At 42.8% G+C, this 17253-nt stretch overlaps 1 long non-coding RNA gene and 1 pseudogene across 3 annotated transcripts in view; both read left to right on the top strand.

Annotated features, from left to right (window-relative positions):
* Positions 1-7679: 7679 nt before the first annotated feature.
* LOC126495813 (uncharacterized) lies at positions 7680-9501 on the top strand (annotated as a pseudogene).
* A 2182-nt stretch (positions 9502-11683) lies between these two features.
* Positions 11684-17253, top strand: part of LOC126495814 (uncharacterized) — a 12681-nt gene continuing 7111 nt past the window's right edge. The window contains exons 1-6 of one of the 3 annotated variants that reach the window (XR_007590244.1): positions 11684-12227; positions 12602-12675; positions 13409-13508; positions 14624-14694; positions 15096-15206; positions 15856-17205. This is a non-coding gene — a long non-coding RNA (uncharacterized lncRNA). Of the gene's footprint in view, positions 12228-12510; positions 12676-13408; positions 13509-14623; positions 14695-15095; positions 15207-15855; positions 17206-17253 lie in introns of those variants that run through there. The other 2 variants (XR_007590243.1, XR_007590242.1) reach the window with 2 other exon arrangements.

Raw genomic sequence — 17253 nt, 5'->3', positions numbered from 1 at the left:
TAATTCTGGGGCCATCAGCATCTTTCCAAAGTAAGCTAGGACACTTGGTTTGCACAGATACATCACCATCTTTACAAGGGCCTACAGGGCCTTTGTCATTTCCTTCTGGGACTACAGGACATTTGCAATGTGGCACAAGATCTCATGAATCTTCTTTATCAGCATCCAAAGGTCTCCAACATTTTCTATCTGACCAACTTGACATATCTACTCAGGGAACTCTAGCTTCTTCACCATATAGCCAACAGTCACTACAACAGTCAGCATCTTCCCAAGAAAAGTTGGAACCATCCAAGTTTGACAAGTGCTCACATAGCCATTTGTCTTCTGTCCCAGATGAGTTGGGAATGCCTCCAGTTGTCCCAGTGATTACAGGCACATTGCCACAAACCCCAGGACTTTTGCAAAGTACATTGACTCCAGGACTTTCCTCACTAACACAAGAAAGTCCAGTTCCTTCCCCATCTTTGCAAAAAGATGATGAATTTTGCCTATCTTCACAAGCAACTCTGGAAGTGAACACGTCAGGGCAGGAGACTCTGAATCCTTCACCAACTACTCAAGTTCCTGAGAAAGCTTCTCTTTATACAAAACCCAGTTTGGCAAAGCCCACACAGGCACAGGGTACTGAAGGACATCCAGCTTCTAAGTTGGGGACTATTCAAAGTACCCAAAAGGAACTAGGATTTTCTCCACATGCCCAAAAGCCACTGATAATTTCTTTATCTACACAAGGAACTCTAGGATCTTGTTCACCTGACCAAGGGGATCTGGGGACTTCCCTATCTGTCCAAGGGTCTCTAAAACTATCTACTCCCACACAGGGAATTGTAGAAACTGTGCCATCCGTGCAAAGTACATTGACACATCCCACTTCTTCCCAAGTAGATCCAAGATTTTCTCCATTGGCCCAACACACTGTCCAAGATTCAGCATCTTCCCCAAGGACTACAGGACTTTTTCAATCTAGCCAGAAACCCCAAGGATCTTTTTTGTCTTCACTAGAGCACATAGAACATTTGCCATCTGCCGCAAGTGCTCAGGAAAATCTTTTATGTAATCCATGGACTCTAGGACCTTTGCTATCTTCTAAAGTGCCTAAGGAACTCTCCACAGCTACAGAGGAAACTTTGCCTGTCCTAAGTTATTTGTCATCTAATCAACAGTCTTCAAAACGCTCAGTATATCCTTCAAATGTTTTGAGATAACATCAATATTCCCAGAATACCTTGGGGCATTTGTCATGTGGAAGAGAGGGTATGGAATCTTCTCAGTCTGCTACAAGGTCTATAGAAGCTTTGCCACCACCTCTAGTGCCTAGAGGACATTTAACTTCTATCAAAGGATCTGAAGAATCTTTCCCTACTGGCCAAGGGAATCTAGATCCCCATAAACCTTCCCAAGGGCCTCTGGAACATGTTACATCACCCCAGGAAATGCTGCATTCAGCACAATTTGCTGAAGGGACTCTACAACTTTCTGCACATTCCAAAGCAGTTCCAGAGCCATATACAAATTCCCAATTTACACAAGTGACTAGAGGAACATTCCCATCTTTACCAGGGCATCTGGATCTCCTGTCATCAACACAAATAACTCCACCATCTTCTTGTTCTGATGTAACAACTGCGAGAACTTGCCCATCCTCAGAATAAACTCTGGAAATGTCCCAATCTACACAAGGGAGTCTAGAGTCTTTTTCTGCTTCCCAGGGCTCTGGAGACTTTCTCTTATCTGCCAAAGGCACAATGGGAAATTTGACATCTGCAAAACAAAGTGTAAGACCTTTTCCATCAACAACAGAACCTCTGAGGTCTATCCAAAATACACAGACACGATTAGGATCTTTGCAATCTGGTCAGAGTTCTCTGAGAGTGTCTCGGGCTGCAGAAGGCCTGTGGACCCTTCTGTATTTTCCCAAGGGTCTTTGGACTTATCTGTGTCTGCACAAGGAACTCTAGCGACATTGCTGTGTAATCAAGGAACTAGGAAACATCCTGCTTCATCTCAAACCCCTCAGAAAACTTCTCAGTCTGTGCAAAATTCTCTACAGTATCCACCATCTGTCCCAGGATCTCTGAAAACTTCTCAATCTGAAGAGAGCATGCTAGGATCTTTGTCCTCTCCTGCAGGTACTGGAATATCTTCCCCTGGTTCTCAGGAAATGTTCCAACTTTCTGCAATTTCAGGATATCATGAACCTTTGCTATATTTTGGATTGCCTCTGGAACTGTCCGTGTGTGCACAAGGAACTCTGTGTCCTTTTTCATCTACTCAAGGAGAACTTGATCCTTTGTATTGTTTCTCTGGTAATCTAGAATCATCTCAACCTGCCCAAATGAATATTAGCCATTTGTCATCTGTCAGAGAGCCTGTGGGAGACTCTCCATCTGTCCCAGGTCCTAGAGAGCCTTCACCATTTAACAAAGTGCCTAGAGGACTTTCATCACATGTCCCAGGTGATCCAGCATCTCTAATCTCTGATCATCTGCTTCTAGAACTTAATGTATCTGCTCAGTGTTCACTGAGTCCATCAGCATCTTCAAAAGGAACCCCAGTGATGGAGGAAGGTAATTGGTTAATTATAATAAACCAACTGCTTGGCCTCATAGCTTAGAACATAGGTGGGTGGAATAAACAGAATAGGATGCTGGGCAGAAGAGGAAGTGAGGTCAGACTCTGCTCTGCTTCCAGACAGACCCGACAGCTCTGCTCTCTGGAGCAGAGACACCAGGATGGACAGAGGCTAGACTCTTCCCGGTAAGCACACCTTGGGGTGCTTACACACATCATTAGAAATGGGCTAGTCCAGGTGCGAGAATTAGCCTGTAAGGGTTAGAGTTCATGGGCCAAACAGTTCTTAAATGAATACTGTTTGTGTGTTGTTATTTCGGGCATGAGCTAGCCAAGCGGCCAGGGTGTTGGGGACGCATCCCCGCCGCTCCTATTTCAACACCCCAGGGTCCTTGTTATCTTCTGCAAACATCCAAGGAAAAGTTCAAAGTACACAAAGTTATCATGGGAAATTGTCACATATAAGAGAGACATCGGGAACTTCTCCATCTCATGTAAGAAGTTCAGTATATGAACCTTGTCCTCAGGAAACTCTGGGACTTTACTCCTTAGGCCAGGGGAGTCAAGCAACTTCTCAATGTACTCAAGGAACTGTGTGTTCCTGCCTATCTCCACAAGAGTCTATGGGACTGTCCACATCTGCACAAAGGAGTCTAGGACATCCTCCACCTGCCCAAGGGCTCTCACGCACTTCCTCACATACACAACATACATGCTCACAGTCCATGTATGCCCAGAGCACAGCAGCATATTCATCATCTACCCAGTATCTCAGCCAGCATGCCAAAAAGACAGTAGAAACTTTGAAATCTGACCCATGGTTTCCAAGGATTTCTATCACAGCACAAGCATCTGTAGAACCTTTACTAACTCCCCAGGAGTCCCCAAGATATTTATCATCTATACCAGGTGTATGCAAAACTTCAAAAGCTACCAGAGGACATGTGGTATCTGATGATGGGCCTCTGGAACTTTCCATATCTTCCCAGGCAAACTTGAGTCCTTTCCATTCTTCCCAATGCCTTGTGAAACCTTCCCTGTCTGTAGAAGGGACTTTAGGTCTCTCTATACCTATGCATGGCACTCTAGGACCCTCTGTTTCTTCCCTGGAACATCTTGGATCCTGGCAGTCTGCCCAAAGGGTTCAACAAACAAATCCATCTGCTTCAGACACTTTAGGATCTATGCCTTCTTCAAAAGGGCAAACAGTCATTTCTTTATCTGGGCAAGGGACTCTATCATCTTTCCTAGAGCCATTGAAGATTTCCGTATCTGTTCAAGTGAGTTCCAAACCTTCATTGTCTTTACAAGAACCTGGGGGATCTTGCCTTTCTTCACATGGAAAAAATACTCTGGAAGTTTCTACCTGTGTGCATAGCAATCTAGTGTTATCCAATTCCTCAAGAGGAGATGTGGGATCTTCCTCCTCTACTCCAGTGACCCTAGGATCTTCTCCACCTGCCAAAGTGGATTTAGGAATGTCTCCATCTGTTTCGTGGACTCTGACACTTCCTGTTTCTGCCCAGGGTGTTTAAGGGACATCTACATCTGCACAAGAGGTTAGGAAACCTTCATTAGATAGTCAGGGGAGAACAGAACCTTTGTCATATGCCCAAGATGATCTGGGACTCAGGTCTCTTTCCCTGGGAACTGAGGGAAATTCCCAATTTTCAAAGGAGGCATTAAAAGTCTTGCCATCTGCCCAAGGGGGTTTTAAACCTGCTCTGTCTATCCCAGGGTCTGTAGAAAAATTGCTATCTGACTCAAGGACACAAAGGCTTTTCAATTCTACACTCCAAGATGCTGGGAGCTTTTCTCTTTCCTCCAAAAATAACTCAGAACTGTCCATATCTTCAAAGAAGCATCTAGCATCTTCACCAACTACCAAAACTTCTCTGAAACATTCGTCGTCTTCCCAAGAGTCTTGGGTACCTACCCCATCTACATCAGATACTCTGGAACATTCCCTACAAGACCAAGGGTGGCAGAAACTGTCTGTACCCACAAAAGTGACTCTAGGACAAACACCACATCAGAAGGGTTATGAAGGAAATTCACTATCTGTTCAAGGAACTGTGAAATTGTCTATATCAGGACAAGAGTCTCTAGGACCTTGCTCATTCAACCAAGTGTCTCCAGAATCATCCACATCTTCCCAAAAAGTGCAGGACCCTTCTTATAATCAAGGGTCTGTAGCACAATTACCATCTGTCCCAGGAGATACACCTTCTCTCTCTGCCCAGGGAATATTGCAAAATTTGTCATCTTCCAAAGTTACTCTAGAAACATCATCTTCTCTCCAGAAAGATATAGAAGGCCTATTAGATGTGCATGGTGCTCAGCAACTTCAACCTCATTCCCCAGGGTATCTGGGACATTTCCAATATACTCCAGAGTCATCAGAAACTTTGACATGTTCCCAAATGATTTTGAAATGTTCAGAATCTTCATCTCTGACTCTAGAAACTTTGCCACCTCTCCCAGGAACTCTAGGACATTCGCTGTCTTCCCAAAGTGCTATGTTCCCTTCTGATTCTGACCAACAGATTCAGGAATCATCATCATCTCTCCAAAAATCTGTTCAATTTTCTCCATCTTCCAAAGGTTCACTGAGACCTACTCCATCTGTACTCGGGACTTCCCAATCTTTATTATCAGCCCAGTGGTGCCCCCAAATTGTCTATATCTGCCCAAGGGTTTCTAGGATCTTCACCACCTCAGCAAGGGTGTTTAGGAGATTCATTATCCATGCAAGGGGCTCTTGGAACTTCGATATCAGCACAAGAGTTTGTAAGACATTCAAAATCTGATCAAGAGTCTCCAGAAATGTTCACATCTTCCCAAGAGAATCTAGGCCCTTCTTTATTCCAAGAGGCTTTAGTATATTCATCATCTATTCCACAAGATTGTGGACTTTCTCAATCTTCAAAAGATATGTTAGGAACATCACTATCTACACAAGATGCTAGGAAAACTCCATCATCTGTCCAAGGGTCTATAGTAACTATACCATGAGCTCAAAGTGTTCTAGAATTTCAGACTTCTTTGGAGCGGCCTCTGGGTACTTCCCAATTTGCTTCAGGGACAACAAAATCTTTTCCATCTTCTGAAGAGGTTTATAGTACTTTGAAATCTCTCTCAAGGTCTATAGACACTTTGACATCTATTTTAGAGACACTGACATTTTCAACATTTGCCAAAGGTGCAGCGGGACCTTCTAAAACTGACCAAGTGATACTGAGATCGCCAACAGTTTCCCACAAACCTCTAGAATTTTCTCAATCTGACCAATAGTCTGTGAAAACTGCCTCCTCTCAAATGGGGCCTGATAGAACTTCACTAACAGGCAAAGGTTTACAGGAAATATCTCCAGGTGAAAAGGTGCCTTTAGGAGATTCGCCACTGCAGCAAATCTGTTCAGGACTTGCATTGTCTACACAAGGGGATCTAGGACTGTCCATATCAGTACAAGAAGCTCTTGGATATCCACCATCTGCTCATGGGTCTCCAGATACCTCCTTGTCACCTGAAGAGGCTTCAGGCACTTGTGTGGACCAAGGGCATTCAGGGCAGTCATTATCATTATCGTTATGTACTCTAGGAGATCTTGAACTATCTGAATATTCACAGGGGCCACTAGAAACACCACCATCTACCCATCACACTCTAGAAATACCATCTTCTACCCATGGGATTTTAGAAACTTCACCACCTGCCCAAGAATCTCTAGGACATCTGCCTTCTTCAGTACAGATTCTACAACAGGCTCCCCTTATGCCAGAGACATCAGAACCTTTGTCATCTACCAAAGAGGCTTGTAATATATCAGACTCTTTCCCGGGAACTTCAGAAACTTTTCCATCTATACCAGGATCTCTGGAAATTTCATTCTCTGCCCAAAGTACTATGGGACCATCTGTATCTGAAAAGAAAATTATAGGATCATCAGTATCTCCGGAGGAATTCCTGGGACCTTCTCCTCCTGAACAAGGGTCTCTGAGAATCACTCCACTGGCATCTGGGGCTGGGTCATTCTCCCCCTCAGAACAAGGTTGCCAGAAAATATCTTCATTTGTACAAGGACATTCACCAATAAAGCAATGTTATACAGGAAATTCATTGCATTCACAAGAGGCTCTGGGTCTGTCCATATCAGCAGATAGACATTCACCATCTGCTCATGGGTCTCCAGTTACCTCCTTGTCACCTGAAGAGGCTTCAGGCACTTGTTTGGACCAAGGGCATTCAGGACAGTCATTATTATTATCTGATCTATTAGATCTTGAACTATCTGAATATTCACAGGGACCACTAGAAAGACCACCATCTACCCATCACACTCTAGAAATACCATCTTCTACCCATGGGATTTTAGAAACTTCACCTGCCCAAGATTCTCTTGGACATCTGCCTCCTTCAGTACAGATTCTACAACAGGCTCCCCTTATGCCAGAGACATCAGAACCTTTGTCATCTACCAAAGAGGCCTGTAATATATCAGACTCTTCCCCAGGAACTTCAGAGATGTTTTCAGCCCCCCAGGATCTCTGGAAATTTCATTCTCTGCCCAAAGTACTATGGGGCCATCTGTATCTGAAATAGAAATTATAGGATCATCAGTATCTCTGGAGGAATCCCTGGGACCTTCTCCTCCTCAGCAAGGGTCTCTGAGAAGCATTCCACCTACATCTGCGACTAGGTCACTCTCCCCCTCAGAACAAGGTTGCCAGAAAATATCTTCATTTGTACAAGGACATTCACCATCTCAGCAATGCTATACAGGAAATTCATTGCATTCACAAGAGGCTCTGGGTCTGTCGATATCAGCACAGGAATCACTTGAATATTCACCATCTGCTCAAGCGTGTCCAGATACTTCTTTGTCATCCCAAGAAGCTTCAGGCCCTTCTTTGGACTTTGTGTCTTTATGACAGTCATCATCTGATCCAGGAATGCTTGGACTTTCTGACTCTGATGATGGGACACTAGAAACTCCACTATTTACCCAAAGCATTCTAGAAATACAGTCTTCTAGCAATGGTGTTACGGAAACTTCAACAACTTCCCAAGATTCTTTAGAATATCTGCCTCCTTCAGGGCAGAATATGCAACCTTCTCTTATACCAGAGACCTCAGAACCTTTGCCAACAGCCAAAGAGGTTTGTAAGACTTCAGATTCCGTAGTAGGTGCTCTGGAATCTTTAAAATATTTTTTGGGGCTCTGAGATATTTGAATTCTGAACAATGTACTCTGGACCCTTCAGTATATGACCAAGGGAATCTGGAGCCATCAACACCTCTCAACGATGCTCTTGGAAACCCCAAAACATCCCAAAGTGTTCTAGAACCTATACCATCTACCCAAAAAGGTGTAGGAACTTTCTTTTCAGCGAAGATTTTGGGACTGTCCACTTGTGCACATGATGACTTTATTCCTATTCATTCTCATGGTGACTGCCTGAGATATTCCACTTATCCCAATAAAAGCCATAGACATTACAATTCTAGCAAAAAAAATAGCGAGTCATGCTCCATTTCCTGAAGCAGATGTCAGATATTCATTTTCAAAACTTGATGCCTTAAGATCATTCCCTTCTGCCAAAAATAGACTCACATCTTCCATATATGACAGAAAGGACTCAAGTTCTACCTCTAATCCTCCAAGGAGTGTCTCACACTCAGCATCATCAGAATTGACCTTCAGATCTAGTTACCCTCCTAAAGAAGATCTCAGATGTTCTCCCTCTCTACCAGGTAGCTCCAGACATTCAAAATCAAAGAAAACAAAATTGAAACATGCTCCTAAAGAATCATGCCTCAAATCTGTCCCATCAGAAGATGAAGGCCTGAAATTTCACCATTCTCCCACAAGGGTGGGTAGAGATTTGGTTTCTAACAAAGTTGGTGCAAGGCTTAAAACTGAGCCCAAAGACAGCCTCACTACTACTTCTGCAAAGTGAGGTTGTAGATCCTCACAATCTCATGAGGTGGGCCTCAGATGTTCTCCATCTCCACAAGGCAGCCCTAGATGTTCCAGATGTACCAAAATCAAATTGGAACAGGCCCCCTCTAACAAAGCAGATGTTCATGTTTCCCATTCAGAAAACCAGGGCTGCAAACTACACTCTTTGTCCAAAATAGAGTCTAAGCATTCATCCTCTAAAAGGGACCAGAAACCAAAAGCTACTCATCAAGAGTGCATAGAACCTTCCATCACTAAGGGAGGCTTCAGATCCTCACGATTTCATGAGAAGGGTGGAAGAAGTTCTGCACCTCCCCAAGCCAGCCATAAATGTTCCAGGTCTATTAAAACTAAATTGGAACAGGCCCCCTCTAACAAAGCAGAGGTTCATGCTTCCCATACAGAACATGAGGACTGTAAGCATCTGTCTTTGTCGCAAAGAGGATTTAGTCATGCTTCATCTGCCAAAAGGGACAAGAAACCTGACACTACTCCCCAACAGAGCATAGAAGGTTCCACTTCTACAGAAGAGGATATAGCAACTTCTCCCTCTCATGAAGAGACCCTCAGACATTCTACCTCTCCTCATGGGACTTCCAGCCTTACTTCTACTTCTCCCAGAACAAGACTCAGGCATTTCCCTTATACTCAAGAAGTCATCAAAACTTCCACTGAAGCCCAAGAAAGCTTCAGGTCATCTCCAGATGGAGACAGTCCCAGAGGGAGTGTCAAATCTTCCTCTTTGTCCCAAAGCAATGATGTCAGACATCCTGTTTCTACAAAGGAGAACGTTAAACACACTCTTTCCATTCAAGAGGGACACAAACCTTCCACTGGTGCCAGAGAGGGGAGTAGGACTTGGATTCCTGTACCATGGGGACTCATGTATCCACCAATTCCAAAAGGGAGTGGTGCATCATTCCCTGTTGTCCAAGGAAATTTCAGATATACCCGACCTCAACTAGCGGACCTAAGATCTTCCCTCTCTTACCAAGGCAAAGACACAGCCTTCCAATATGAACATGGGACCCCCATATGTGACCCTTCTGTCCTAGGAGGGCACAGATATTCACATTCAGTCTCATGCAGTCTCCGAAGGATCCCGCGGCAAAAAAGGAGCCTGAGTTCTTCCCTCTCCACTCAAGAAGACATCAGACATTCTCAATGTGACCAAAGGGGCCTCAGACTTTCCTATGGCCACCCTGTCCAAGGCAGCTTTAGAATCTTTCAATCTGAAAGAGAGAGCCTCAAGAATAGCCCATCTAAATCACTGAGCCTCACATTTGCTCCTCGTGACCAAAGGGAATTCAGAAATGTGCCCTCTAATGTAGAGTGGGTTAGAACTTCAACTTCTGCTCCAAGAAGCCTCCAACATAAACCTTCTGCCCATGGAGGCTTCAAACCTTACATGCCTGTCAAACCGAAGTTCTAAAGATGCTCATCTCAAGAGGGGATCCTGGGTCCTACTCTCTCTTATCATGCCATCTTTAGATCTTCTTATTCACAGCCCCATATTTTCCTACTTTGTGCCCCACATGAACAACAGAAGTTTATAACTTTCCCTTCTCATCAAACACCTGTTAAACATTTGATTTCCATTCCTGGCTATCTCAGATGCACATTGAGGCATCAGATTGGTCCATCTGACTATAAAGAAGGCAGGCATTTTCCATCTGTTTATTAATAGGTCACACTTTCTACATAGAACATGATATACAATCTATTACCCACGGAGAATAGCATGTGCTTCTTCTGACTAATGTGGCCCTAGACTTACTTCATATCACTCCCTCTGTCTAGCAGGTTCTGGGTATTTCTTATTCTAATCATCTGACTTCAAAGCCTCTGCCCAAAAATAAAACTACCCTGGTGCCTGAAGTTCTAGAATGTTAGATCACCCAGCAATGCCCTAAACCCAGTATATGTGCCTTAACTTGATCATCAGAAATAAAGAAATCACACCCTTCATGTTCAGATGTAGATAGCTGAATTGGTACAGAGACCTAGCTGAGACTTGCCTCCTAGCAGGTTGGAGACTGATCACAGTGTTGCCTGCCCTGCACGACATGGATATTCTATGTTCCCATGAAGATTTGATCAGGAAATGTTCAGACTTCTCTAATTCCCAAATTAACTGTTGATATCCCATGCTTCCCACAAGAGTCTTTGACCTTTCTGTATTTCTCAAAATAGCATAAGACTTTCTGTCTCTGAAGACAGAAAATTTTGTACTCACAATTCCCTGTTTGTCTGTGGATGCTTCATTCTCATTCTGTACAGGGGTTCTCCATTGTTTTTCTGACAAAGGGGCCCCAGACTTATTCTTTCAGGCCCAGGAGGACTCATCCTTTTTCCCAGCGACTGAAGTGGAGCTCAGATTGTTTTCAAGGGCTTACCGGGTGCTCAGGCAATCTCTTCTGAACCAGATGCAGAATGCACTCCACTAATTCTGAAGCAGGCTATAGCCCTATCAATACAGAACCAGAGCTATTCCAAATGGATGTATGGATGAAGGGAGCTTCTGACCTCTCCTTCACTACTGGGGGGTCTCATATCTTTCCCAATGGCCAAGGTGGCCTCAATCTTTTCTGTCTAGAACAAAAGTAACTCACAACTTTTACCAGTAAACTAAAACCCGTCAACAAAAAAAGCTTCAGTCATTACCTGGTGTTCAAGGGAATATTGACACACCATTCCATTGAGAACCAGGAGACCCCAGACATTCACTAATTGCCCAAATGGACCTCATACTTACAACTTCAGAACAAGGGTGCCATGCACATCCTCAATGCTGAAGGAAGCCTGAGACATAACTTGAGAAGTAAAGAGGCCTCAGACTTCCACAATGCCCCAAGAAGGCCACAAATACAAACCCTTTAGAATTAATGAGCCATAGAATTTCTGTTAAGTTACACTGGGGATTCAGATTTATTCCAGAATCAGGACAGTTCAGGCCTCCAGCTATCAACTCCATCATGTCTTAGATATTCCCTTCAAAATTAAATTAATTCACTACTTGAGGAAGCTTACACCTTGATGCACTGTCTTATGAAGAGGGATTTTAAAGTTATTTCCTTCAACCACAGTAGCCCCTGACTTTCATACTTTGCCAAAGGGGGGTTTCTGTAACATGCTGCTTTCTTTGTCTTTACTGGGGGAATCTGAGACATGTCTGTTTGATGAAGTAAGCTACAGAACTGGCCCGGTGACTGAAAAATGTCTCAAATATTCAGACCTGGTTTACAGGTACTTGAGATTGACTCCCTATTACTAGGTAAACATCACAGCTTCTCTTTGTGTTCATGGCCGACTCAGGTCTACCAAATAACTAATCGAGACTAGAGCTTCTCCCTCAGAACTGAATGGCTAGGAAATATGCTTCTGACCACCAAAGGAACCTCATGGAACTGTAGATTGAAGTTGCATGTCAGAATAAAAGTACCCTGGGATCTAAGATCATCTGTTTTCAAGCTGCACACCAGATATATGCCTGTCCTCCATGTCTACACCTGTGCAGCTTATCAAGAGTTTAAGTAAGGAACAGACCTAGGGACTATAATTCAGCTTGTAAGAAGAACCCTCTGATTGCCGTTAAGCCTCAAAAGGAGTCCTCAGAGATAAGAATTTTCTAGAGTTCACTGAAGAGTTGGAGAAGGACTAGGGAGTGCCTGGATCTTCTCCTCTACAAAAGGTAAGCAGTGGCATTCCCATTTGCCCAACAAGGTCTGGGATCTGTCTCCTTTCCAAAACCTTATTATTATTATTTTTTGCTCTGAAATCTTGGGCCTAAAAATACCCCTTGCCCAAATGGCCTTCAGAAATTTCCCTCTGATGAAGGGCACATGGAATATTTCACCATTGAACAAAGAGCATTGGTCACTGTGGTTAGTTCACAGAAGTCAAGAAGAGTAGACAAATCCAGGAACCCATGCCACTTCCTTAAATAAAGTAGCCATGGTGTAGACTTCTCCTTTTTGCCTGCACAGAATTCTTAGGCATCAACCACACTGTGCCTTCCACCAAGTATCTTAATGAATCCTGATATTTATGCTTGGTCTTTTGCAGATTAAGCTAAAGATATGGGCATCCTAAACTATGAAGAAGAGTTAGATGGTGAGGCAATTCTAGGAGCTTATGAGGTATCAAAGTCAATTGAATTTTTGATCACGGTTATATGGGATTTTCACATTCTGATCATATCTCCCCTGCCTTATGGGTCTCAGAAACTCCTTTCTTTACAGGGCTACTCACTCTTCCCTTTGGTCAAGGAGATATCTGATCTTCATCCTGGAATAAAGGGAGTCCTACATCTTTCCGGTCTGTTCAAAGGAGGTTTAGATGTTCCTTTCGTGTGAAGGGCCCATATAATTCCTGATATTATGGAATGGACCTCAGACATTATTCTTAATAAATGGGTCCGAGATTTGCACTTCAGTAAACTGTAGACACAATATTGATCCAATGAGAGCCTCTGACAATAAATACCCTGTGAAGGATGGTGGTTATATTCTACTTTTCTTGAAAAAGGGGACTTTAGACACACCATTTACCTTCATGGGTACTGTTAGAAACTCATCTGATTAAGGGGATACAGACCAGACCAGTGACATGAAGACTCACTCAGATGTTCATCTTTTTGTCATGTAAACTCCAAATAAGCACTCCCTGACCTTGGCTTCCTCAGAAAAACCACTTTTATCTACAGAAACCTCAGCTCTCTTTCTCTCACTGAGAAGATGTTAATCTTTTCCCTTCTAACCTGGGTGTTCAGGCATGCCCAAATGACCAAAGGGATGTCATAATACTCTGAACTGATATCCTGGGACAAAACAGTAAAAAACTTTTCCCTGATTAAACCCTTTTACTTTTAAGATTCTTACCAGAAATGGAGTGGTCTCATCTTGTCTCATACACCTGTGCTACTGATGAAAGGCTTGTGGAGGACACAGAGCTAGGAGCTGCCAACCAATCTGTAAGAGAAAAACTCTGCTTCCCATGTGGATCTCCCGAGGAAACTGGGAGCATGGGGACATTGGGAGAGAGTTGAAGAAGAGGGGAGATGCAGAGAGGGGAGCAAAGTAAAATGTAGAGCTCAATAAAAATCAATTAAAAAAACTCTGATTGCTTGAAACCAAGCTTCAGAGCCCCAAAACACATGGGTATTCCATAGTGTGGGGACATTTGGACCTGATAAGATATTGGTTGATCCTTCTAGTTTTCAAAGTAACCTGGGGAATTCATCTTCTCTCTGATGTTTTCTGGAACTTAGGGCTCTTACCTACCTTCCCAAAACACTCTCCCTTTCAAACATGGGGCCTGAAACCTTCCATGAATGACTTAATAGGTCTTCTATCAAGCTATTCAGGAATAGGTCTATGGGAGACTCTCTCTATAAACAAGGGACAATAGTCCACTCTGGTTTGAGTTCCCATAGGCAGGTTTGGCAATCAGAGCATAGAACCCCATGCCTTCTGCCTTCAGATCAGTCAATATAAAAGGAATGACTTCAACATCTCTTCCGAGATCAGGACTGCTGAACACAAACTACAGGAAGTAACCTAGCCAGGAACAATCATCCAGGTCTTTGGAAGAAGACATAGATTGTTACTGCCTTGTCTCTCTCAGAAGGAACACAAACTATGAATAAGAGTTGGAAGCTCATGATCAGTGCTGGGAACTTTCTCCACTATATGAGGTGCCCAAGATTATTCCCCTTCAACAGAAATGTGTATGACACTTTCACACTCTGCCCAAAGGCGATTCTGTCCTCATTTTTCAGTGGGGTCTCAGAGGTTTCCTCTCTTACATTGGGCTCAGAATTTTTACTTTTCTTCTTCTTCTTCTTCTTCTTCTTCTTCTTCTTCTTCTTCTTCTTCTTCTTCTTCTTCTTCTTCTTCTTCTTCTTCTTCTTCTTCACATATTCCTTCTCAATACATGGAACAGGATGTCAGAATTCTCCTAAGATGTAGATTTTCCTAAACCCCATTTTCCAATGAGCCCTACCCTAAAATATTTGTTTGGTGTTATATGGTCCTTATATATTCCCATTCCTCCCAAGTGACTCTGTCTTTTATCTTCTCATTACAGGGGTGTCAGACCAAGAGTGGATTATACCACCAAGTAAAACAAGTATCAGACATTCATGATCTTCCCTGAAGGTTTGTGAGCCAATTATCTACTTCCATCTAGGAAGAGGATTTCAGAAGTTCAGTTTCCACAAAAGGAAATCTGAAAAATCAAACCCTATTGAATGGTCTCTCGAAACTGGCCCCTGTATACAAGGGATGTCTCAGACCTCCATCCTCTGATCTTTAGCACTTTAGTCCACTCTAAGACTAAAGAACCATCAAGCTTACCTTCTTTAGTTGGTGACCTCGCATGTTCCCCTAGTAACTAAGATTGCTTTGGAGCTGGCCCGTCTGACCAAGACAACCATACAAACACATATGAGAACAATGGGATCTCACAACTTTCTGCTTTAAGATTACAGGACAGAAGCTCTCAAGACATCTGTCTCCAAGTTTGGTTATCAAAAACGCACTGTTTCTTTCATTCACAGATATGTACAGCTGAACACAACCTTGAGGAAACATCAATGCTTGAATAACCACTTAGCCTGTTGGAAGATTGTTAGGAGATTTGCCTTAGACTCTCAAAGATTTCACACAAGGTATGCGTTTGCATTGAAAAAAAATAGCTGATGTTAGTGTAGAGCCAGGACATTTCCCCATTATCCAAGATGCCTTGGGACCTTCCTGTTCTGATCATGATTGAAGCGCACAGTAGTGTTCTACAAAATGTGACTGGAGCCCTCCTCGCTGTGAATAAAGACATTTGGGATTTCTCATTTGCTGAAGGTAGTCTCAGAACTTCCCTTTCTGAGAAGAGGTTGTCAGAACTTCCCTGTTTACAAGAGACCTCATGTATACTTTGTTTATTGAAGTTTTCATGAAAACCACCCTGGGTCAGACTGGGCCATCATCCTTCCCTCCATTAAAAAATATGTACTTACACCTTATCCACCTGTACAAGGGAGAGTAGGAAGCACTGTCTTTGACTCCAGGAAACTCATGCATTTCTTTTATTCACAAGGTGACATTAGAGATGTTATTTTGAATAATACTGCATCATCCTCAAACATTCCATTCTGTCGTTGAAGTACCTCCAAAATATGCTACTCTAAACAAAAATGATTTAAACCTTTTATATTTGGTGCTGGTGGCTAGGGAACTGCCTTGCTCCACTCTGGGTTGTGGGCCCCTGTCATAACTTTAGAATTAGAAACTGAATTCTAAGCTGTTTTTCAATCCAATCACTAGAAATCAACTGACCCCATCACTGCTGCCCAGACATGGACTATGAAAACAACCTAAAAAAAAGAGGAGACCTAGCTGTTGACAGCCATCCAGGTACATTGAAAAAGGCTCTCATTGCTGCCTGAACTCTCTAAGACTCAACACAAGATGAGGAAGCTCTAAAGAAGAGTTGGAAGCTGAAGTGCAGTAATGGGACCTTCCTTCACTGAATAAGGTAGTAAGGGCATTCACCTTCAACAGGATGGTGTATGACATTTCTCCTCTCTGTGCAAGGGTTTTCCAATTCATACCTTTGCCCTAAACAGGTCACAAAGGGCCAGTGCTTCCACTCTCCTCAAGTTATTTTATTCCTTTTGCTACAATGATGAAAATGGTAGACCTCCCTCCTAGCCTACTGAAGACCTTCCCCATTTTCCTAAGGCGGTCTCAAGTATTCATTTTGTGGCAAAGACCCTCAAACTTTACCTTTGAATAAAGAGGCCCCATATTAAATATCTCTTACACCACTCACACTGTAACAGTGAGAGTCAGATTTGACCACATTCAGTCCAGTGTAGTGAAAGGGGGAGCTATGATTACAAACTTAAATCACAAAAATTACAAAGATCCCATTTTTTGTCAAGAGGTGTCTGGGCTATTCCACACTGATGAATAAGAGCTCAGAATTGCAACCAAAGGGTTGCAAATCATTCACTCTGTATTTGATTGAGCTACAGGTCCAGCCACTGAAGCTGGGAGGCCCTAGAGCATCCCCTTCCTTTCATGGACACATTTCACTTGACCCTTGGACTCCTATTACCTTAGTGCCAATCCCAGGGGCTAAGATTGCTAATAAAACACTTTTGTAACCATGGGACCTCACAAGATTCTAGGTAGAGGGGAAAATGTAAAAAGCTTAAACTAATAATCATGCCATATGCCTAGAATGTAGCTGTCAGAAATGCAAAATGTTCTCATCTTTTATGTAAACGAAGACTGTACTTATGTTTCCCAACTGCCCAAACACAAATAATTACACAGAAAATATATTAATTACAATTCTACGTAGACTATTAGCTCAGGATTCTTATTAACTAACTTTTACACCTTAAATTAACCCATTTTTATCAATCTATGTATCACCATATGGCTGTGTAATACTGGAAAAGTTCTGGTATAGTTCTACTTCAGTAGCTACATGTCCTCTCCTGGACTCCACCTAATTTCTTTTTATATCTCTTCCAGTCTGGCTATATTCTGCCCTCCCATAGGTCAAAGCAGATTTATTCATTAACCAAAAAAAAAAAAGAAAAGCATATACAGAAGGACATTCCACATCACTTACATTGATGGATAAACACAGATCAATACAACCCCGAGGAAGCATCAAAGTTTACACAACCACTCATCATGTTGAAAGAG

This window comes from Alexandromys fortis, unplaced genomic scaffold, assembly GCF_014885135.2.
Source record: "Alexandromys fortis isolate MF-2015 unplaced genomic scaffold, M_Fortis_MF-2015_v1.1 scaffold_635, whole genome shotgun sequence".
Taxonomy (NCBI): Eukaryota; Metazoa; Chordata; class Mammalia; order Rodentia; family Cricetidae; genus Alexandromys; species Alexandromys fortis.
This window is presented reverse-complemented; position numbering and strand designations above follow the sequence as displayed.